The following is a 23,506-nucleotide window of genomic DNA, read 5'->3' on the forward strand; positions in this document are numbered from 1 at the left end:
CAGGTGGGGGAGGGTGTGGTGGAGAGTTAGAAGAGGGAAATTGAAGAGAGAGAGAGGAGGGTAGGAGAGGGGAGAGGAAAATCAAGGGGAAGAAAGAGGGGGCAGGAGGAAGCAGAGAGGGTAGAGGGGGAGGTTTCAGGGAGGAGAATGGAGAAGGAGGGATTTAAGGGAAGTGCGGAAAGAGGGGAAGGACGTAGAGGAGTGGATAGTGAGAGGGAGTGAGTTCCAGTGTAGGGGTGCAAGGAGTTGGAAGGAGCGGAAACGGGAGGAAGCACAGGGGGATGGAGGTACAGTGAGAAGGAAGTGGTCAGCAGAGCAAAGGGGTCAGGAGGGGGAGTAGAAGGAGAGAAGGGAGGAGAGATAAGGAGGAGCAAGACCATGGAGGGATTTAAAGACAAGGCAGAGAAAGTAAAATTTTAGCTGTGCGTGAAATGGTAGCCAGCCAAGGTAAGAGAGCGAGGTAGAGATGGAGTCACGGGAGGTGAGGAGAAAAAGGGTACGAACAGCAGAGTGGTAGATGGATTTAAGGGGGGCAAGATGAGATGATGGTAGTCCAAAGAGAAGAGAGGAGCAATAGAAGAGGTGAGAACAAGTAAGAGAGGAGATTAGAAGTTTGGTAGCGTGGAAAGTGAGAGAGGGGCAGATTTTGCGAATATTGTAGAGGTGGTATCGACAAGTGCGAGAGGTGAGTGAAATGTGCTGGGAGAAGGAAAGAGAGGAGTCAAAGAGAACGCCTAAGTTACGAGCTTGGGAAGAGATGGGGGGATGTATATCAATATATATCCCTGCAAATTGGATTGAAAGAGCAGTTGAGTGTAAAGAGTACTAGGTGATTGGTGATAGGTGGCAACTGTCTTTTTTTTGGCAACTTTAGTAATTTTATTAATATAAGACTTATTTATTTGTTGTTTTCCTCTCCAGTGTCATTTCCTAATATTTTAGTTCAAGGCCATACGAAATCCATTCTTGTACTGTCAACAGGTTCAAATGGCATGCCATGTCACTTTTTGTGATGTAATTGGATGTCTTATATAACTTACATTACCCTTGTCACATAATTTGAATGTCCAACTATTTTTATTTTAAGGAAAATATATTTGCTGAAGGGATGGCTAGCTAGTTATGGACCCTGTCTATCATATTTGATTTGTACATCTTGCTTTCATCCCCATGATATTGTGCAATATTCTAAAATCGGAGGCCATGGATGGCAGGAGGCAGCCTGTCCAGCCAGGACTCCTTTTTTGATAGACACAGCGAGTTCAGTAGTTTTAGGTAAACCTGTGGGACGGAGACACCGGCATCCAACAGCAGGGGAAGGCAGCACTGACTGACCTACTGACAAAGGCGGGACACTGGAGTTGAACACTCACTAACACTCCACAACATGGCGTACAGCAGTCAGTCAACCAGGGTTTCAGGCCCACATAACATATTGTGGAATGGATTTATCTGTAAAGCATGTGTTTAATGCCTTAATCACTTAATGCTATATGAATATGAAAGTGCTCTTCTGAAAAGAAGCCCTGTGTATGGCCTGTTTCTTTAAAGCTAATTAATATGGGTAACCTAATGGAGCCATCATTCCCTTTTTGTGTGAGACTTTGGCAGTGTATTTCGGTTGGATAATTTGTGTGTAGTCCAAAAAGCACCTTTACTCAATCTTCACTTATAATTCTAGGCTAAATGATCATAAAGATACCAGAAACCACACGTTTACTAGTGTTGCTTGACTGCCTTATGAAAGGCATGAACGCCTCACTGCAATCCTAGAGCTTTTGTCGTAGGTTTGATAGAAGAGGGCTTAGCATCTCCAAGGAATGCATGCATTTTGGAATAATACCTCTATTGAATTCTATTTTTCACAAGGAGACACAGCAGTTTATTCATTCAAGGGCTAGAGCTGAACATACGGGTATATTACAAGCATCCCCATTTACAACCTAATGCTTTTGATTTGTCTCCAAGGCGTTACAATGTTTTCTGGATACGCGTACAGATCGTCTCGCCAATTCGAGTTTACAGCCTCATGCAAACACCCCAACAGTGCTTTATTGTCTGAACGATGTAAGTTGAGGAAGGAAGCACTCCATTTACTTTACGTCTTATTGCTCGTATAAAACACATCTTAATAAAGCCGGACTGGAATATATTGCACGTTCATTTTATTTGTTCGGCACAAACGAAAGAGTAAATAAATACGCGTTCAAACTAAACTCTATTGCTTTCATGATCTCTCTAGAACTCAGTCGTCGGTTGCTCTTCCTGTCCAAGTTCATTGAACGTTCGGAAGTTTCCAAGGCCTGGAAAAGTTTTCTGACACTGCGCAGTGGAGTCATTTTGCTGAAAATGTTCGGGGCATGGGGAGGTGGGTGGGGTGATGTGGGGGGGAGGGTTCGGGGAGGAAGTGGAACATGACTTCTAAATGAAAAGGGCCCCTGCGAAATGAGTGGGTCAAAAAGGTGGGCCCCAAAGTTGAGGGGCACAAGCACCCTTGCCCGTCCCCCTCCTCCCCCCCTACAATTACACCTGTGGCATTGCGCCTGTCAGGTTGAATTTGATTTATGAAATAGCCGCATGAATAGAAGAGACAAGAAATGTGTTCTGGGTGTTTACACAATTTTCTTGGACCGGGCCATGATAGAACATGCCAGTGACCTCATGCTGCCAACACGCCCCGATTCGAAAGCCTATTTGGTAAAGAGCTGAGTCATCCATTTAGAGACATTCTGGATGCAATGAGTCTACCAGGCCTCCGTTTCCTTCCCGAGTACCAGTCATGGAGGACAAGAAACCACTCCTTTAAAGAATTGCCTGGCCTTTCTTCCCTGAGGTGGGAATGTGTCTAATGGAAGTGCATCGCCCAGGCAAGTTCACTGCACAATCAGCTTGGTGCAGCAATCGACTACCTGCAATTCCAGGGATATTGGTATCGACCATCAGCTTGTTTGTCAACTGGCTTTGGGAAACCCTTCATTATTTCCCTTTCTTTTCCTCAATCTTCACTTCATTCCCTTGCCCTCCTCTTGCTTTCCCTTCCTCTTAATTTCCTATTGCTTTACCTTTCTCTCGCCTTTCCATCCTCCAGCCTTCCCTCACTCATTTCCCTAGTCTTCCTCTTGCCTTCCCCTTGCCTTCCCTTCCTCTTCATTTCCTATTGTTTCCCTTTCTCTCGTCTTTCACCCCTCTAGCCTTCCCTCACTCCTTTCCATTGCCTTCCCTTCCTCTTCATTCCCTCTTGCTTTCCCTTTTCTCTTTCCTTTCAGTCCTCTAGCATTCCCTCACTCCTGTCCCTTGCCTTGCTGTTGCCTTCCCCTCCTCATAATTTCCTATTGTTTTCCCTTTCTCTTTCCTTTCAGTCCTCTAGCCTTCCCTCAATCCTTTCACTTGCTGTCCTCTTGCCTTCTCTTCCTCTTCATTCACTGTTGCTTTCTCTTTCTCTTTCCTTTCAGTCCTCCGGCCTTCCCTCACTCCTTTCCCTTGCCTTGCTCTTGCCTTCCCCTCCTCATAATTTCCTATTGTTTTAACTTTCTCTTTCCTTTCAGTCCTCTAGCCTTCCCTCAATCCTTTCACTTGCTGTCCTCTTGCCTTCCCTTCCTCTTAATTTCCTATTGTTTTCCCTTTCTCTTTCCTTTCAGTCTTTCCTTTCAGTCCTCTAGCCTTCCCTCACTCCTTTCCCTTGCCGTGCTCTTGCCTTCTATTCCTCTTAATTTCCTATTGTTTTCCCTTTCTCTTTCCTTTCAGTCCTCTAGCCTTCCCTCACTCCTTTCCTTTGCCTTCCCTTCCTCTTCATTTCCCATTGCTTTCCCTTTCTCTTTCCGGTCAGTCCTCTAGCCTTCCCTCACTTTTTTCACTTGCTGTGCTCTTGCCTTCCCTTACTCTTCACTTTGCATTGCTTTTGCTTTTTTTCGCCATTCCTTCATGTAGCCTTCAATTGCTCTTGCTTTACCTTCATCTAGATTTGCATTCCTCTTCGCCCCCACACACCTTCCCATCCACTCACCTTTCTTTCCTCAAATCTTACTTTTTAGAACATTTGTAGAAAAGAGGTTTGAACACTCAACTTTGAAAGAGAAAGCAGCCTTGCAAGCTGAGCTCGAACCTCCACATCAGTGCCTGACATTTTTGATGTATACTTTCTTTTTTCCCAGAGGACAAACATATGATGATTAAACATAACAAACATAGAACATTCTCACCATATGCTCAAAAATGTTTTATAGAGGTTAATAAATGGAATATTGTTGTACATGTATATATGTATTCAATAATATCGTTTGAATATAAGAATTCATGCAAACTACTCCCCTTTTAATTGATGTAATAACAACCTTTATTATTACCTAAAATAATAATAATTAATGTGTCAACCTCAGAAGGATGAAGGACTGAATCTGCCCTGTCAGGATTTGAACTTGCACAGAGTTGTCTGGCCCCATGCCAGAGATGAGTGCTTACCTCATTGGGCTATTCAGCTGGACTTACCCTTACATGTCTTACATAGACCACTCGATACCCATACCAGAGTAATATAGGAACACACATGACAATGTATCAAAGACAAGAATTAAAACACTGTTTGTTTTGCTGTAGTCATCCTGAGTGAGACAGGTATGCTCAGATGCAGGTCTCATGCCTACTGGGCCTAGAGACCCAAGTTAATCCTCACTGATGAGGCCCAAAAAGGCCAAAACATGTCTGGGGATGCTTTTGGTCTTGTGCAGAAGGGATGTGACCAAACACCTTGGACTGGACTGCCCCTTTCGGGGTGGGACCAAGACAGATTTGCATACGGTCTTTCCCCTTTTGTAACAGCTTGGCCGGCAAAGAACAATGGTCTCGAGGCTTGCACAGAGCCCAGAGTGATTAATTCTAAACCTTCCAGCCGTCACCTCTTTTGTTCTGTTACCCGTGAACCCCCTCCCCCCCAACCCCTGCAGAGGAAAAACAAGATTAGATTGTCCCTAAAGACCAGATGAACAAAAAATATAATGGGAAGGGGATGGAATGAAGATCACAGAAATAAGTGGTATTCAAACCCAGCAGTAGATAGCAGGAGGGCCAGTTGATCTGGTGAGGTCTAATGGAGTGGAGGCAGACTAAGAGACCATGCGGAGACAGGACGGTGGAGCAGAACATTTGAAAGACTGTGGTTGAGATTGTTGCAGGTGTGGTGTTGGTTGTGAGAAAGAGTGGTAGCAGTGTATATGAGTTCATAGATGAGTGTTGATCGTTTTTAGTGTAGGTTAGAGAGAGTAGGATGATAAGTGGGTGAGAGGAAGAAGGGTGTCTGAGAGTGTAAGGGGTGAATGAAAGTGAGAGGAGCAGAGAAGAGTAGAGTAGTTAGGAGGTTGTGTGGCCATTATACCGACAGAAGAAAGGAGTAGAGATGGTGAAGGAGGCGGGAAGGAGAAGTAGGGAGCCAGGGAGGTGGAGAGAGAGGGATAGCGTAAGGAAGAGTACATCATGGAGAGGAATGCAAGCGTGTAAAATAATTGAGAGAGATGAACTGCGCATTTGGAAAAGGCACAATTTCTTGTTAAACCAGCTCTCAGGGAATTGTTAGGATAGGTTCCCCCTAGAAGAATCCTGGAGGGAGTGAGATAGAAAAGGCTGAAGCCTCCATGCCATACTTTAGTCAAGACTTTAGAAAGCAGGTGCTACTGATCTTTAGTTTACAATCTGGGGATTACAAAAGCCTGGGTTAGGGAGATGGGAAGCCCACATGAGACAAGAGAGGGACAGCCCTTAGAGCCCAACATCTCCCACGCATTTCATCAAATTTCTGTGACATTTCATCTTTGCAAAATAAAGACCCATGAAACATTCTTTGGAGCCTGGGTATTTTTAAGGCCATCTGTGACACTCCTTTGCACCACTTGAACTCTCTTATAATGTAGTCATGGCCCTGTTTAAGCCCTCTACCCATATTGATAGCTGCTCTCAGAACTAGGACATTATTGTGGGAGAATGGTAGAAGAGCATCATCTGGACAGGCTGCAGCCTGGTGATTCTCAGAAGCAGGCATGTGGTGGCTGCCACAGCAACAAAGTAAAAGCAACTGTTAAAGTATATTTCACATAATACTGCCTACAAACGAACATTGGCCTAAGCACATTCGCATCGCATTGAAAATCGCATTTGAATGAACCTGAATAAAGCTGACTACGGCACCATTTAAAAGTCATCCGCCATTTTGATTAACTCCTGCTTTCTGTCTCATGTTAAACTTTGTGTTTTTGGCTCCAGCAGAGAAAAATGAACTTTGTACTGTCTCAACGTAGATAAACATGTCGAAGCTGCTGAAAGTTGGTTGTTTGTCCTGCACTAAGAAACCTTGGAGCTACACTAGAGTTGAATTGAACAGTAATTTAGATGCTGTCTGCATTAATAGCATCATCCTCATTCAAACAGTGGAACAGAATGTTGAATTGCTGAAACTGTGTGCCTTTGCAGAAATCTGTGTGTTCATTCCTTGAAACTGGATTAATGTTAAGCTTGAAAACAAATGTTACCATTGTATCGTACGTGCAGAAAAACATGTCAAATGTTTGAGTAAAACATTGAACAATGTATAGTTTTTTAAACCTGCATTAGTTATGTGAACTGGCTACGAACCCTGGTGAATGTCTAACACGGAAAGGGGCTGGACGATGTGTCCAGGATTATCAGAAAATATATAAATACTGATGTTTTTGAGATGTCCAGCACTCTCTCCCCTCACGGTGTCTGTTGGTACACACTGCAAGGCATTGGGAGCCAGACAGCTATCTGACCTATAAACTGTACATGTACTTTTGAACTTGTGGCTGGCATATTTCATTTTTGGTGGTATTAAGCCTCGATATTTCTTTTGATCTTTCAGATGGTGCCCGAATAGGGACCCTCAAGATTGATGTCACATCGCTAGACAAAGACGAGGCTATTGGACTGGGCTCGGAGAGTGACGGGGCCCCCTGCAAAGCCAGCAGCGATTCCTCCGCAGTACTGCATGACCCTATCCCTGGATGGTGTGCATCATTTAGGAGGACATATTGACGAGGCGCCTCATATCGAGGCCTGTTTATGGAAATAGGCAGCCATGACGATCCTTTGAAATCTGATCAGACCCTTAGTATTTTGAAATCAGGTGAGTCGTCCCCCGATTCCTAAGAATCCTGATATTGGATGCAGCTTTGTAATTGCAAATACATACAACGCCAGGTAACACCACTGATCTGATATGCCTGGGAAATTGTCATCCTGTTTCAGGGTATTATTCCGCAGAGATAGACAATCTTTGGGACAAGGCCAACCGCCGCCACCAGATGGGTTGCCGGGTTATTTTATGTATTGTAAGTACGGCCTAGGAGTTATCGTATTTAATGATATTTGGTACAGAACGACTAGGCATCTTTCCGAACTTCGGTGGCCAGTGTATGGTAGTTTTGAAATTGCTCTCCTCGAGCATTTAAAATCTGTATTGTTGAGGAAAAGGCTAAGCCTGCAGCATTTGATGTAGTTAAAGATTGGAGAAAGGAAGCTATGTAGCAACTCAGAAGTAAAGAAAACCATGCACGTAGACCCATGACGAATGCTGAGAAAGCACTATTGCATTATCAGCAGAGACAGTCAGAATCTATTAGGGGTATGGATACGGCTTTCCAACTTGATGTGCAAAAGATATATCCGTCTCAGGATTTTCATATGTCAAATGAGTTAATTAATAAATTGTTGAATGAACGAAGAACTGTTTCCACTGCACCACCTCCTTATGTGCCTCCTCCCATTGTTGTGCCTTCTCCCATTGTAGCTCCTCCTCTTCCCGTTGTTGTTTCTCTTCCTGTTGTTGTTCCTCCTCCTGCACCTCCACCCTTACCGACAGTTGCCATCCCCTTGATTCCGTCTGCACCGCCAGCGTTATTGTCTCTGCTAGCCATTGAACAAGATTTGTCTGAACTCTCTTTACCAAGTGTTTCTGCTCCACCTCTAGTGTTTGAAGGGGCAGGAGCTGATTCAGGAATATTGACTTGTGGTACAGTATATAAAGCTAGAAAAAGAGAATGATATACATGGGCTTAAAAGTACATAGAAGAGGGTGATGAATCGACTGTTTTAGTTGCGATTTCGGTCCAAGGGAATATTCCAGAACAGACTATTATGATAGAACGGATGGGAACACATTTAGCTGATATATGGAGTGATTTGTTGAACATGAATGTCCCACAGGGGTTGAGGGATTTGAATGTCTTTGCCCGCTCAAGAGACACTGTGGAGAAAGTACATGTGCATGTATAGAAGGTATTTGAGTCTAAGAGGAAGCTAGATTGGTTACAGAAAGATGAAATGGATGGTAATGGATGGGAAGCTTCATATGTGCAGAAACTATTTCTTCTTCCATTGAAACCAATGAGTGAAGAAATGCGCATTTGCACAAGAGACACTCTTAGATGGATTCAGGATTTTTCAATTTCTCCCATTGAAGTGCATGACACGTTTAGTCAGTATGCTCCGACAATGCAAAGGAAAGTGTTACAGGTGATGGTAGAAAATCTACAAGATTAATTTCTGAAGAGAAAGACTTGTTGTCCCGCAGATTTAATGGTCATTTATAAGAGAGCATTTTCGCCCAATACTGCTTTGTCTACTTTGTCACCTGATTTAGGCTTGTTGCTTAATAGACGTTCAGATTTTTCTACTTTACAATTGCTGATGAGGGAAGTTCCTCCGAAATTTGTTCCGAAGGTAGAAATTCCAGCTAATGCCACAGCATGAACACCTGCCACTACTATTGAAGCACGTTATGTCTCACAGTTTGCTCATGTCCCATTTTCTAGACAGGGAGTGAATACTATTAGACAAACAATTCCAGATATTAGGAATAATCCAACATGATTTAAAAAAGAAATTGAATCTGTTTTGCATTCGTCAGTATTCACACTGGGTGATATAGATTTGTTGTTTCCCGTGATCCTTCCTGCTGATTTATGGAAGCAGATTAGAACTGTAAATGATCAGGCAGGGATGGGTGATACATGGGATGCTTTAGTATGAATAGATGGGGACAGGAATGCTGGTGAGAAACCGCCACAAGTGATACTAGTGTTGCCAGACATAATAGTGACTAAATTAAAAACTCTGGTTCCTAAGGAAATAATCATATGGGATAAACCTACGGCTTGCATCCAATTGAAGTCAGAGGTGCAACTGAGTATTTTAATAGGTTTGAGCAAGTGTTTCCAGATTTTAGTAGTCAAGATTAACTACAGAGTCAGGAAAAAGGTTGTTTGTAGACAAGTTTGTGCGTGGATTGTTGCCTGAAATCCAATCACAGATTATGGGCCTCGTTACACAGATGGCGGAGAACCATGGCGCTATGAGCGCCATGGTTCATGCCGATAAAATACCGGCACCGCCTTGGCGGAAAGGGGAATTACCACCCCATTCCAAGGTTGGCGGGCGGTAATTCCCCCTTCCACCATTGCCCTTCCCCATTCCCATTTTTGCCCCATAGGGCATAATGGGAATGGGGAAGGCGCTAATTACGGTACCGTAATTAGCTCCCTGGGTCCCTTTGCGGGTTGGTTTTTAACGCCTGCAAAAAGCAGGCGTTAAATTCCCCAACCCGCAATGGGACCTCGTAGTAAGGCGGTAAGGATTTACCGGTACCGGTATTTTACCGGTACCGGTAAATCCTTACCACCATCCGTGTAATGAGGCCCTATGACTGCTGAGAGTGCTTGGCAAGTGAAATCCCAATCTGAAATATTACATATGACTCAGTAATATGAGAATAGGGTTAATTCGGAGAAGGAGAAGGAGGAAATGAAGAGGGGAGACTTGAAAACTAGAGTATTATTGCAGCAAATAGCTATAGGATCTAGAGGTGGGAATACACAGTTTAGAGGCCAGTTTACACCACAGGGTAGCGCACAACTGGGTCCTGTACACATGAACCAATGTACATATTGTAGACAGGAAGGTAATTGGCGAGCACAATGCCCGATCCTTCAGCAGAGATCGAATAGCACATAAGGTACCATGGAAAGACGATCCAGAGGCGGTCCTGCGATAGGGGGTCCTGGTCGAAGTCAGTTTGCACAGAATCAACAGGCACCTTCACAAGATAATAAGCAACAAAGTGTTAATAGTGGGAACATTTTTGATAATCCTTCGACTGTCTATTTTTCTGAGGATCTTACATTTGACGATATACTGTTCTGTTAGGCCAGTCCAAAGCAAAGTCTGGAACCGGTACCTATTCCCATCGATCAGAAAGGGCCCTACATTGAAATGAAGGTGTGTTTAGGGAGCATCTATTTTTGATAGATACAGGAGCACAGAAGTGTTCTATTGATCATTCACGGGTTCCAGATATTCCACTGTCAGGGCTGAACAACATTTATGTAGGGTTCTCTGGTACGCCAGTGGTTAGTCTGGTCTCTCGGCCAGTACCGATTTCACTGGGACCATTCACTGATTCTTGTCCATTTCTTTTGACGATAAATTGTACCGAAATTTGTTGGGATTAAAGTTATTAAAGAAGTTGAAAGCTGTGATTTACTGCATCCAGATGGAGTGCATTTAACGATTTCGCCACAACAAACTTCCGTTCCACCATTTTTGTCTAGGCCTATACCAACTGAATTGAATCAGGTTCCAACATGTCTATGGGCAGTTAATGATAATGACGTTGGCATTTTACAAATTGGACCAGTTAAAATTGTATTGAAACCAGGTGTTAAATTGCAGCGTATTCCGCAATATAAGATTTCGGTTGAAGGTGAACAGGCTTTGAAGAGTATTATTTCTGATTCTGTACACATAGGTCTGATTGAGGAAATTGCAGGGAGTGTGTGTAATAGTCAGATTCTACCATTTTATAAGAAAGGGAATAATGAAATTCCTTTTTGTTTCATTATTGACTTGGGCGCCATTAATAAGGTTGTTAATAAGGTTAATAAGGTTGTTGCTCCACAGTTTCCGATTGTACCTGATGTTACTACAATATTGACTATGATTCCAGCCTCGGCTACGCATTTCAGTGTTGTGGATTTGAAAAACGCTTTTTTTCAGGATTCCTGTACATGTTGAAAGCAGATATTTGTTCGCGTTCACCCTATGGGGACACTCGTTTACATTCTTTTGTGTGCCACAAGGGTACACTGAGCGGCCAAGCATCTATAGTAGAGCGTTGAAAGAACAGCTTGATGCACTTGAGTTGCATGTTGTTGCAGTACGTTGACGATTTACTTCTAGCTACTGATTCTGAAGTTGCTTGCAAAGAAGGCACTGTGTTGCTGCTTATTCATCTAGCAGACCATGGGCATAAGGCTTCATTTCAGTATTGTTAACAGGAGGTCGCCTATTTAGGCTATCTCCTGTTGAAGGAGGGAAGAAGACTGACACCTGAACGGATACAAAGCACCTCTGATATGCATGTCCCAAATACACAGAAAGAGGTCAGAGCTTTAATAGGCATGGCTTCATATTGTAGACAGTGGATCTGAAATTTTTCATTAATGATAAAACCTATGTTGGTATTGACAAAGAAGGGCATTTCTCTGCCTTTACTGTGGAACATGGATTGCCAGAATGCCTTTGATCTGCTCGAAGCTGCGTTGTGTTCAGCACTGGTTTTGGGCACACCAAATTACAAAAAGATCTTTGTGTTGTATGTGCATGAATGTGATGGATGCACTTTGGCTGTTTTGACACAGGAACATGGGGGCAAGAATAGACTGTGAGGTTATTTTTCCTCCACGTTAGACCCTGTTGCATGCGCTTTGCCGAGATGTTTGAGAGCTGTAGCTGCTGCCGCTGCATCCGTGAAACAAAGTGAGGGTATGGTTTTAGGTCATTATTTAACCATGATGGCACCCCACTCTGTAGACGTTCTATTAAACAGAACGCAAACGCAACATCTCACATCGGCTCAGCTAACAAGGTATGAGCTGATTCTATTTGCTCCGCATATCCAAATTAAGAGATGTTGCTCATTAAATCTAGCTGAACTATTGCCTCTTCTGCAAGAAACAGACTGTAGTGACAAAATGTCACATGATTGCCTCTATACCACATAACAATAAACTAAGGGTAGAATTGATTTAAGTGATACACCCTTGAAGAATCCACAAGGGGAGCTGTTTTGTGATGGCTCCTGCTTTAAACTTCCAGATGGTACATCTAATGCTGCTTATGCAATCACCACATTAAGCACTATTGTGGAAACCAAACAAATTCTGCATAATTCTGCGCAGGCCGCAGAGATTATTGCGTTAACTAGAGCCTGTGAACTTTCTGAAGGGCTTAGTGTGAATATATATACAGACAGCCAGTATGCCTTCGGGGTAGTCCACAACTTTGGTTGACTATCGGCTGAGAGAGGTTTCTTGACCTCGCATGGTACAAAAATTCAGCATGGCACTCTAATAGTTCGGTTACTTTCAGCACTTGCGCTTCTTACACAGTTAGCAATAATGAAGTGTGCCGCACACCAGAAAGTGACGGACGAAGTAGGAAAAGGAAACGCCTTTGCTGACAAAATAGCCAAACAGACTGCCACTGATTTGCATTCAAAGATGTATGTGTTAGATCCAACACAAGGGGACACTGACACTTAAATGATAGACAAAGGGATTAGCTGTATAAAAGAAATTCAGGCTGAAGATACTCCCAAAGAAATCAAACAGTGGGCTGAGGGTCCAGCGGGTCTAGATGATGAGGGTTGTTGGGTGGATAATGAAAAGCAAAGATGGATGCTACCCAATGACTATGTTACTGCTATGGTGACCATGGCTCATGATCCAACACACATATGTGCTAAAAAGATTTACAAACAATTAGATCCTGTTTGGTATAACACTAATATTCAGAAAACTGCTGATCGTTTTGTCCAGAGTTTCATGATATGTTTTCAAAATAACATTGGGAAAGGAACACAGACAATGAAGGGTAGTTTTGGCCCCCCCTCCATGCCTTTTGAGGTGATTTATTTTGATATTATTGAGATGGAACATTGTCAAAACTATAAATATGTTTTAGTCGTCATCTGCGCCTTCAGTAAATGGGTTGAGACTTTTCCTCTAAAAGATGCCATAGCAATGTCAACGTAAAGACCATGCTGAAGGAATATTTTCCTAGGTTTGGCTTGCCGAGGGTTATAAGGTCCTAAAATGGCCCACACTTTATCACTGCTGTCAACTTGCAAGTTTGTGTGGGATTACAGATTGATAAACGGCTCCACTCGGCCAGACATGCTCAGAGTGCCGGTCTTGTGGCACATCATAACGGAATACTAAAGAACAAAATTGCCAAAGTGTGTGCACATAGTAATTGCAAATGGCCTGACGCTTTGCCGATAGCCTTACTATCAATGCGGATGACCCCACAATCAAAGACAGGGCTCTCCCCCTATGAAATCATAATGGGAAGACCAGCAAACGTGTGGAATTTTCCAAAACCCAAACAGTTCAAAGAAATTGAGTATCTGCTTCTGTCTGATTATTGTGACTGGTTGACTCAAAACATGTGTTTCATTCATCAACATGTGCGAGCAGCCCTCCTTGTAAAATACGAGAGTCCAGGTCATCGACTCCAACCTGGCTAGTGGGCCCTACTGAAGAATTTTGAAAGGGGCTCCTGTCTTGCACCTCGTTGGTGGGGACCACATCAAATCCTTTTGGCCATGCAGTAACTGGGATGAAGCACTGGATCCACGCGACACATGTGTAGAGGATTCCTTTTCCTCTGCCCTACGACAAAGGGGAGGAGAAGGGAATTGGTGATCTTAACGCTCACAACGAGCCTGCTCTAACCGACACTGAGTGTGTCATGGAAATCGTTCCTAAGCCTGTGGGGCCTGGGGAGATTGTTGCTTCTTCTTCAAATTCTTCTTCACCGTCGATCGATCTCGCTTCTGCTTCTTCATTTTCTTCAGGAAACAACAACACTTTGTTCACTGACCATTCTGTAGCTGGAGTCTTAAAGTACGATCTGCGACCACAGAATCTGATTTAGATTTGGAGTTGCTGACATTACATTCATGTAAATAGGCCAGGAAAGTGCAGCTAGACTATGCCCACAAGAAACCCACAAGAAACCACAGTTGAGCCAGTCCCTCGTCATTCCTCTGCTGCAAATAAATAAGAGGCAGGGACCGGAAAAGTTACCTTTAATCACCATAGGCCACGTGGCCAGGTGCCACCCACGGATGAACTAAAAAAGTCTAACAGTAAGGCTTCTTAATGGATGCTGAGAATCTATGCCTATTTTACAGGCCACTCGTACAAAAAAGGACGCTGGTCACTTTTCTGATGATAAATCTGCTCGTCAATGGTCATGGTCACCTAGGACCAAATGGACACTGGTCACAATAACAGCTTGTTTTATAATTTCAATGACATTTGGATTTTGGTATTTGGAAAATGCACATCTGTTTGATTTCTTCTTACCGACTGCAAGTATCCCCACTGTGTATCCAGCTTACGTGCATTTGCATACTCTTCATCCTCGAGACCTCCAACACAGAGGGGGCTATTATAATAACACTCTTTTAATGATTATGAACGCAACCCATGCCATTCTAAATAAGACGAATTGCTGGGTGTGTTCGCATTTGCCACAACATGGGGAAAAGGGACTGGGCTGGTATATACATCCACACCCTTTAACTACTGCTTGTTATGCTTCGCTTAGGGCATTATTCCCTGGAACGATAGTGAACGATAGTGTCACTGGGAATTTGATGTGACTAATCTTAACAAATTTGAAAAGCGGGTTTTAACACCTCTAGGATGTTCTTTGTTTGCAAATAGGAGCAAGCTAAATGTTGCTTATATTAGGCCTTCTGACAGACTTTCTAGACCTTTTCAATCATTGATTACCTTTAAAATGTCTCCCGTAGGTAATAGGGATGCCATGCCTCCTTCCTATACCATCAACCATAGTCCAAACTCTGTCCCATTCTGCATACAAAGAAAGGGTTCACAACGAATGGGTACATTTGAGGGATGTACGAAAACTGCCATACTAACCAGTGAAGATAGACCTCTGTATGTAGGGGATCCTGTTTACTTCATTTGCGTTGATGAGGCATATCCGTGGTTACCCAGAGATTGGGAGGGTACTTGTTATTTGGGTATATTGTTGTCAGGAGTATGTGTCGCCACCACTGCGGAAGTCTCTAAAACTCGTCCCAGGCGGGATGAGAATGGTGACACTTCTTCACAGATTCTGGGGGATGTTGCAAAATCCTTCGTGCCATTCTGGGGACAAATTATAAATTCCCAGGATGTTAGAAAACTGGTAAGAGTGTTAGAGAAAGCCATCAATGAGACACTGATATCTTGTATAACATGACACTACAGCAAAAGGCTATTAGATTAGTGGCTCTCCAAAATAGGATGGTGCTAGACATCATTCTAGCTGAGTGTGGTGGGGTATGCAAAATGGTGGGATCTGCGTGTTGCGTCTCTGCACCTGATTCCTCCACCACCATATTTAAGGCAATTAAGAATGTACATGTCTTAAGTACCGATGTACACATTCCAGAGGGAAACTGGGATATTAGTACATAGTTCTGGGACTTTTTGAGAATTGGGGTTGGAAAATCTTTGCAGTCTTAATGGTAATCCTTGGCATTATACTGTTATGCTGTTGTTGCATACAATGTCTGCCTGTCATGTGTTCTATGATAGGAGGAAGATGTGCACAGGCAGTAGGTACATTAGAACCTAAGACACATATGCCTGGAAAGATTTCTAATGCCTTAGTAATGCAGGATATTGTTAAAGGGACGTTATGGTTAAGTTGCTCTACTAAAAACCTTTCACATTTACTGAAAAAACAATGCTAAGGGAATGTTCTGGTTTCAGTGCCCTACTAAAAACCTATGAAATTGTGGGGTACATTTTTCCACCCAGCAGAACTCCCAAACATCACCAAACCACATCTCAGCAGTCCCCAGCAGAATGGCTGCGCAGGCTATGTTGAGCACTATCACCTTGCATTTAAACTGCGCTTCATGACTGCACTGTTTTACCAGCCACACATGGGGCAAGATGAAACACAGAACACCCTGATAATTTCTAGCAGTATTTTCTTCGTTTGCACCAAAGAAAAGAATCCAAAAAGGCAGTGCTGCTATGCTGCCAGATGAGAACTTTTCACTGAAAAAGAAAATATTCTGCCTTTTTAAATGACTGCGCCCTGATGCTCTTTTTCATCCTTTCAACAGTACACAGTTCTGATCCAGTGAGACCCAGCTATGTCCATCCAGATTCAAGTTGCGCTCCAGCAAAAAGGGTGTTACTGTTATAATGATAATCTTCAATAATAGTGTCAGACAATTTACATTAAAAAATGAGTTAAACAATAGATCTTTCACCAACCGGGATCCTGAAGGGTCTTGGGAGAAAGTGAAAATCCCCCAAGTATCTCTACCTCCTCCTACTCAGAATACAGGGCAGAGGAGGCAGAGAACCCCAGCAAACCCTCTGGGGAAAAAAACCTGGGACGTTCTTGCTGAGGAGGTCTTTGCGTTTTCTGAAGGTATTGGAATGTCTTCACTGGAGGATATTCGTGATGGTTGCCCTCTATGTCTCTGATACAGAATTAAAGAGGGTAGTGATAAATCATTTATCCCACATTCACTACAAACAGTCTACTATATGTCTCAAAGGTTACCTGATCTACTGGGATTCAGTGTTGAAGTGATCGGTGGCCAGATGATAGAGCAGGAGGTAAGTAGCGGGAGAGAGCTGAGTATTAGAATAGAGGAGAAGACGATTAATCACAGAGTAGCATATGATAAGTGTTCGTGGATGTGTGTCTGGGCAAGAACTACCCTGCAGAGTGAAAATACTCAGCATGGATAGTTCGCTGTACAACAACTCACTTTCTTGGATACACAGACTGTTGTGGGTGTTGTTAAATCGGGACGGAACGGTTCCCGCATTGAGCATTGAATTTCGGCAGTAGCAACGTGGAGAAAGTCTTGGGAAGCCGGTAGAAGCCGGTAGATGAAGCAAGTGACCAGGAAGTATCTGTGAGACTAGAACTGTACGTGAAACATTAGCTGCCATCTTGGGAGTGGAAACAGATAGAGAAGCAAAGTGGATGAAGGTCCACCCAATTATCATGTGCAGAAGATGTATAGCAGCGAAGATAACTCTCTAAGGTTTGGTTCAGTCTCTCTGTTTGACCATTGGTCTGTGGATGAAATCCAGAACTAAGTGCTTGTTTTATGTTGAGGATGGAACATAACTTCTTCCAATATTGTGAGATATATTGAGGTCCATGGTCAGAAATGATGGTATCAGGAAGTCCATGTTTAGAAAACACATGATCGATGAATACTCGGGCCATCTGAGCTGCAGTGGGAACTTTAGGCAAGGGAACAAATATTGCCAGCTTAGTGAGGGTGTCGATAGTAACCATTATGGCCATACAACGACTGGACAGGGGTAGATCCACTATAAAATCTGTGGAAATAATTTGCGAAGGTCGATCTGTAATAGCCATTTTTACCAAATCACCCAAAGGAGGTCTTCTAGGGGTCTTTGACTGTTGGCAGACTGAACAGGACTTGTCATATTCTGCAGTGTCCAGCATCATGGTAGGCCACCAGAAGTATCTACTCAGTAATTCAATCGTGTTGGCTACACCACAATGGCCTGCAGTAGGGGAGTCATGGCACCACTTTAAGGCATCTTTCTGAAGCTCAGGACAAGGTAAAAAAACGGAATTCTTGTGAAAATAAACATCCTTGCTCCAGGACCAAGGAATGTTCCATCCGAAATTGTGGATGCTGGTGCACAAAAGGAAGCGTCTTAGCAGCTATCCTTTGAAGGAACGCCTGAATCTGATTGATTGCCTTTAGATTGGAAAATATAGGTTCTGAATGAAAACGGAACGTATGATTCATTTCCTTTCTGGACAGTGCATCCGCTCGAAGGTTATTTCTTCTGGGAATAAACTCAAATTCAATCCTGAATGGTGAAAAAAAATTGCCCACCGAGCTTGTCTGCTATTACAAGTTTGGGCATACTGTAGTGCCCTAAGGTTCTGGTGGTCGGTTCAGACTTTAATGGGGTATTCAGCCCCTAATAATAGATGTCTCCATTCTTCAAATGCTCTTTTAATGGCTAATAATTCCTTTTCTAATACTGTGTAGTTCACTTCTGCGGGAGATAAAGTCTTGGACAAATAAGCGATTGGACATTCCATGCCTTGGTGATTGGACTGTAGTAGGACTGCTCCAAGTGCATATTGAGATGCAACAGATTCTACAATAAACTGTTTTTGTTGATCTTCAGACACTAGAATAGGAGCTGTAGAGAATACGGTCTTCAGATTCTCGAAGGCTTCTTGAGCTTCCGGGTTCCATTGAAAATGCCTTTCTTTAGAAGCTGTGTGAAAGGACGTATGATATCCGAAAACGTAGGTATAAATCATCTATAGAATTTAGTAAAGCCCAAAAACCGCAGAACTTCTTTTACTGTTTTTGGTGCTCGCCAATCAGAGATTACTTGTATCTTTGCTGTGTCCTTGGAGATCCCTAACAGAGACAGTATATAACCCAAATAAGCTACTTGAGTCTGGTGAAATTCGCATTTTTCAAGTTTGCAACGTAGATGTTTCCTTTGTAGTTGATCCAAGACTTCTTGTACATGAAGAATGTGATCAGTTGTTGAGGATGAGAAAACTAAAATATCATCTAGGTACACTATGACAAAATGCAGAAGAATATTGGCGAATATGTGATCCATGAATCATTGGAATACGGCCGGGTGTTAAATAATCCAAATGGCATGACTCGATATTCATAATGCCCAAAAGGGGTCCTAAAGGCTGTCTTCGATTTATCCCCCGACCGTATACGAATGAGGTGTTAAGCCCCCCATAGGTCAAGTTTCGTAAAAATGGTACAATTCTTTACAGCTTCAAGAATGTCTGGGATTAAAGGCATGGGATATTTATCCGGGATGGTGATCTTATTTAGGTCCCGGTAATCCATACAAGGGCATAGCTGCAATGTATTTTTCTTCGGGATGAAGAATAATGATGCTGCAGCGGGAGATGTACATTCTGCTATCAAACCATTTTGTAAGTTGGTCTGGAGATACTCACAAAGTGCTTCTTTCTCTTTAGCTGATAAAATATACATTCGACCAAATGGCAGAGGTTGATCTGGGAGCAATTCTATTGCACAGTCGTCTCTCCTATGAGGAGGTAGTTCTGAAAATTCAGTGACTGAGAACACTTCTTGATAGTTCAAATACGCCTCTGGTATTTCTTGAACATGGTTTAGCATGGTAGCTTTTGCTGTGCCTATATCATGGGAGGACAGAATGAGGAATCCAACTGCAGCCCCTGATAGACAATGTGTCAGACAATATTCTGAACCCAGGAAAAAGGTCCCTGCTGACCAATTCACATAGGGATTATGAACTTTTAGCCAATTAAGTCCCAAAATAACTGGATAGTGTGCAGTCTTTATCAAGTCTAATTTCGATCTTTTCTCGATGAGAAGACATTACCATGCATAAAGGACGTGATTGTTCACGAATGAGACCAGAAGTTAATGGACTGCCATCCACGCTTCCTACAGCCACTGCCGTTGGTTTTGTCAGACTTGTTATCCCTTGTTGTCTGGCCCATTGATCATCCATGAAACATCCTGCGGCTCCACTATCTATTACAGCGGGCACTTTGGCTATGTGTTTGTCTTCCAAGACAAATGTTATCATGACTATCATCATTCCTAGATCGGTATCTCCAAGTGGTAATCTGTTCCGTGGTTCCCTTCACGGACGGGTTGTGGTGTTTTCTGACCTTCGGGGAGGTGCAACGGGACAATCTCGAAGTAAATGATCTTTATCTCCACAATACATACACAGCCCTTGCGACCTGCAATGTGTTCTTTCCTCTGGTGTCAAAGGCCCTTGGGCTGCTCCTAGTTGCATTGGTTCTTCAGAGGTTTGTGAACGACTGGTGATAGCCGGTTTGTCAATAACAGGAAATGATTCTATGGGGGTTCGGCCAAATCTATGATTCCTTTTTTCCCTGGCACGTTCTTGTAATCTGTAATCTAGCTGCATAACCAGGGCTATCATTTGGATAGGATAGTTTGGGAGGGCGAGGTACCTGTGAGACTTCGTCCTTGAGTTCTTCGTTTAGCCCTCTGCAAAACAATGTTATCAAGGCATCATCAGCCCAGGAAGTGTCATTGGCTAGTTGTTTGAAATTAGTGATATATGTTAGAATATCCTGGGTATCCTGCTTATAATCTATTAACCTTTCTTGGGAAGCAACTGTAATCTCCTTTCTCCTTTCTGCCAAACATAGCTTTCAAACTGTTGCAAAACCCTGGGAACAAGTCTAGGATAGGGTTGTTGGATACTACCAAAGGTGTAGCCCAGTGCAAAGCTGGCCCGGTTAGTTGTTATATCATGTGTCCCACTTTGTATCTTTCTGTGGGAAAAAATGTGGCTTTAAAAGAAAACTGCAAAAACAAAGAGGTGATGGCTGGAAGGTTTAGAATTAATCTTAACCACTGGCAACGCTCTGGGCAACCCTCCAGACCACCGTTCTTCGCCTGCCAAGCCATTACAGAAGGGAAAGACCATATGCAAATCAGGCTTGGCCCCACCCCAAAAGGGGCAGTCCAGCCCGAACTGCTAGGCCACATCCCCTCTGCACGAGACCACAAGCATCCCCAAACATGTTTCGCCCTTGTTGGGGCTCATCAGTGAGGAGTAGCTTGGGTCTCTAGGCCCAGCAGGCACGGGACCCACGTCTGGGCATACCCGTCCCACTCGGGGTGACATAGCAAAAACAAAGAGGTGATGGCTGGAAGGTTTAGAATTAATCTTAACCACTGGCAACGCTCTGGGCAACCCTCCAGACCACCGTTCTTCGCCTGCCAAGCCATTACAGAAGGGAAAGACCATATGCAAATCAGGCTTGGCCCCACCCCAAAAGGGGCAGTCCAGCCCGAACTGCTAGGCCACATCCCCTCTGCACGAGACCACAAGCATCCCCAAACATGTTTCGCCCTTGTTGGGGCTCATCAGTGAGGAGTAGCTTGGGTCTCTAGGCCCAGCAGGCACGGGACCCACGTCTGGGCATACCCGTCCCACTCGGGGTGACATAGCAAAAACAAAGAGGTGATGGCTGGAAGGTTTAGAATTAATCTTAACCACTGGCAACGCTCTGGGCAACCCTCCAGACCACCGTTCTTCGCCTGCCAAGCCATTACAGAAGGGAAAGACCATATGCAAATCAGGCTTGGCCCCACCCCAAAAGGGGCAGTCCAGCCCGAACTGCTAGGCCACATCCCCTCTGCACGAGACCACAAACATCCCCAAACATGTTTCGCCCTTGTTGGGGCTCATCAGTGAGGAGTAGCTTGGGTCTCTAGGCCCAGCAGGCACGGGACCCACGTCTGGGCATACCCGTCCCACTCGGGGTGACATAGCAAAAACAAAGAGGTGATGGCTGGAAGGTTTAGAATTAATCTTAACCACTGGCAACGCTCTGGGCAACCCTCCAGACCACCGTTCTTCGCCTGCCAAGCCATTACAGAAGGGAAAGACCATATGCAAATCAGGCTTGGCCCCACCCCAAAAGGGGCAGTCCAGCCCGAACTGCTAGGCCACATCCCCTCTGCACGAGACCACAAGCATCCCCAAACATGTTTCGCCCTTGTTGGGGCTCATCAGTGAGGAGTAGCTTGGGTCTCTAGGCCCAGCAGGCACGGGACCCACGTCTGGGCATACCCGTCCCACTCGGGGTGACATAGCAAAAACAAAGAGGTGATGGCTGGAAGGTTTAGAATTAATCTTAACCACTGGCAACGCTCTGGGCAACCCTCCAGACCACCGTTCTTCGCCTGCCAAGCCATTACAGAAGGGAAAGACCATATGCAAATCAGGCTTGGCCCCACCCCAAAAGGGGCAGTCCAGCCCGAACTGCTAGGCCACATCCCCTCTGCACGAGACCACAAGCATCCCCAAACATGTTTCGCCCTTGTTGGGGCTCATCAGTGAGGAGTAGCTTGGGTCTCTAGGCCCAGCAGGCACGGGACCCACGTCTGGGCATACCCGTCCCACTCGGGGTGACATAGCAAAAACAAAGAGGTGATGGCTGGAAGGTTTAGAATTAATCTTAACCACTGGCAACGCTCTGGGCAACCCTCCAGACCACCGTTCTTCGCCTGCCAAGCCATTACAGAAGGGAAAGACCATATGCAAATCAGGCTTGGCCCCACCCCAAAAGGGGCAGTCCAGCCCGAACTGCTAGGCCACATCCCCTCTGCACGAGACCACAAGCATCCCCAAACATGTTTCGCCCTTGTTGGGGCTCATCAGTGAGGAGTAGCTTGGGTCTCTAGGCCCAGCAGGCAGGGGACCCACGTCTGGGCATACCCGTCCCACTCGGGGTGACATAGCAAAAACAAAGAGGTGATGGCTGGAAGGTTTAGAATTAATCTTAACCACTGGCAACGCTCTGGGCAACCCTCCAGACCACCGTTCTTCGCCTGCCAAGCCATTACAGAAGGGAAAGACCATATGCAAATCAGGCTTGGCCCCACCCCAAAAGGGGCAGTCCAGCCCGAACTGCTAGGCCACATCCCCTCTGCACGAGACCACAAGCATCCCCAAACATGTTTCGCCCTTGTTGGGGCTCATCAGTGAGGAGTAGCTTGGGTCTCTAGGCCCAGCAGGCACGGGACCCACGTCTGGGCATACCCGTCCCACTCGGGGTGACATAGCAAAAACAAAGAGGTGATGGCTGGAAGGTTTAGAATTAATCTTAACCACTGGCAACGCTCTGGGCAACCCTCCAGACCACCGTTCTTCGCCTGCCAAGCCATTACAGAAGGGAAAGACCATATGCAAATCAGGCTTGGCCCCACCCCAAAAGGGGCAGTCCAGCCCGAACTGCTAGGCCACATCCCCTCTGCACGAGACCACAAGCATCCCCAAACATGTTTCGCCCTTGTTGGGGCTCATCAGTGAGGAGTAGCTTGGGTCTCTAGGCCCAGCAGGCACGGGACCCACGTCTGGGCATACCCGTCCCACTCGGGGTGACATAGCAAAAACAAAGAGGTGATGGCTGGAAGGTTTAGAATTAATCTTAACCACTGGCAACGCTCTGGGCAACCCTCCAGACCACCGTTCTTCGCCTGCCAAGCCATTACAGAAGGGAAAGACCATATGCAAATCAGGCTTGGCCCCACCCCAAAAGGGGCAGTCCAGCCCGAACTGCTAGGCCACATCCCCTCTGCACGAGACCACAAGCATCCCCAAACATGTTTCGCCCTTGTTGGGGCTCATCAGTGAGGAGTAGCTTGGGTCTCTAGGCCCAGCAGGCACGGGACCCACGTCTGGGCATACCCGTCCCACTCGGGGTGACATAGCAAAAACAAAGAGGTGATGGCTGGAAGGTTTAGAATTAATCTTAACCACTGGCAACGCTCTGGGCAACCCTCCAGACCACCGTTCTTCGCCTGCCAAGCCAT

This window comes from Ambystoma mexicanum, chromosome 7q (assembly GCF_040938575.1).
Source record: "Ambystoma mexicanum isolate Mex_15411 chromosome 7q, UKY_AmexF1_1, whole genome shotgun sequence".
NCBI classification, from domain to species: Eukaryota; Metazoa; Chordata; class Amphibia; order Caudata; family Ambystomatidae; genus Ambystoma; species Ambystoma mexicanum.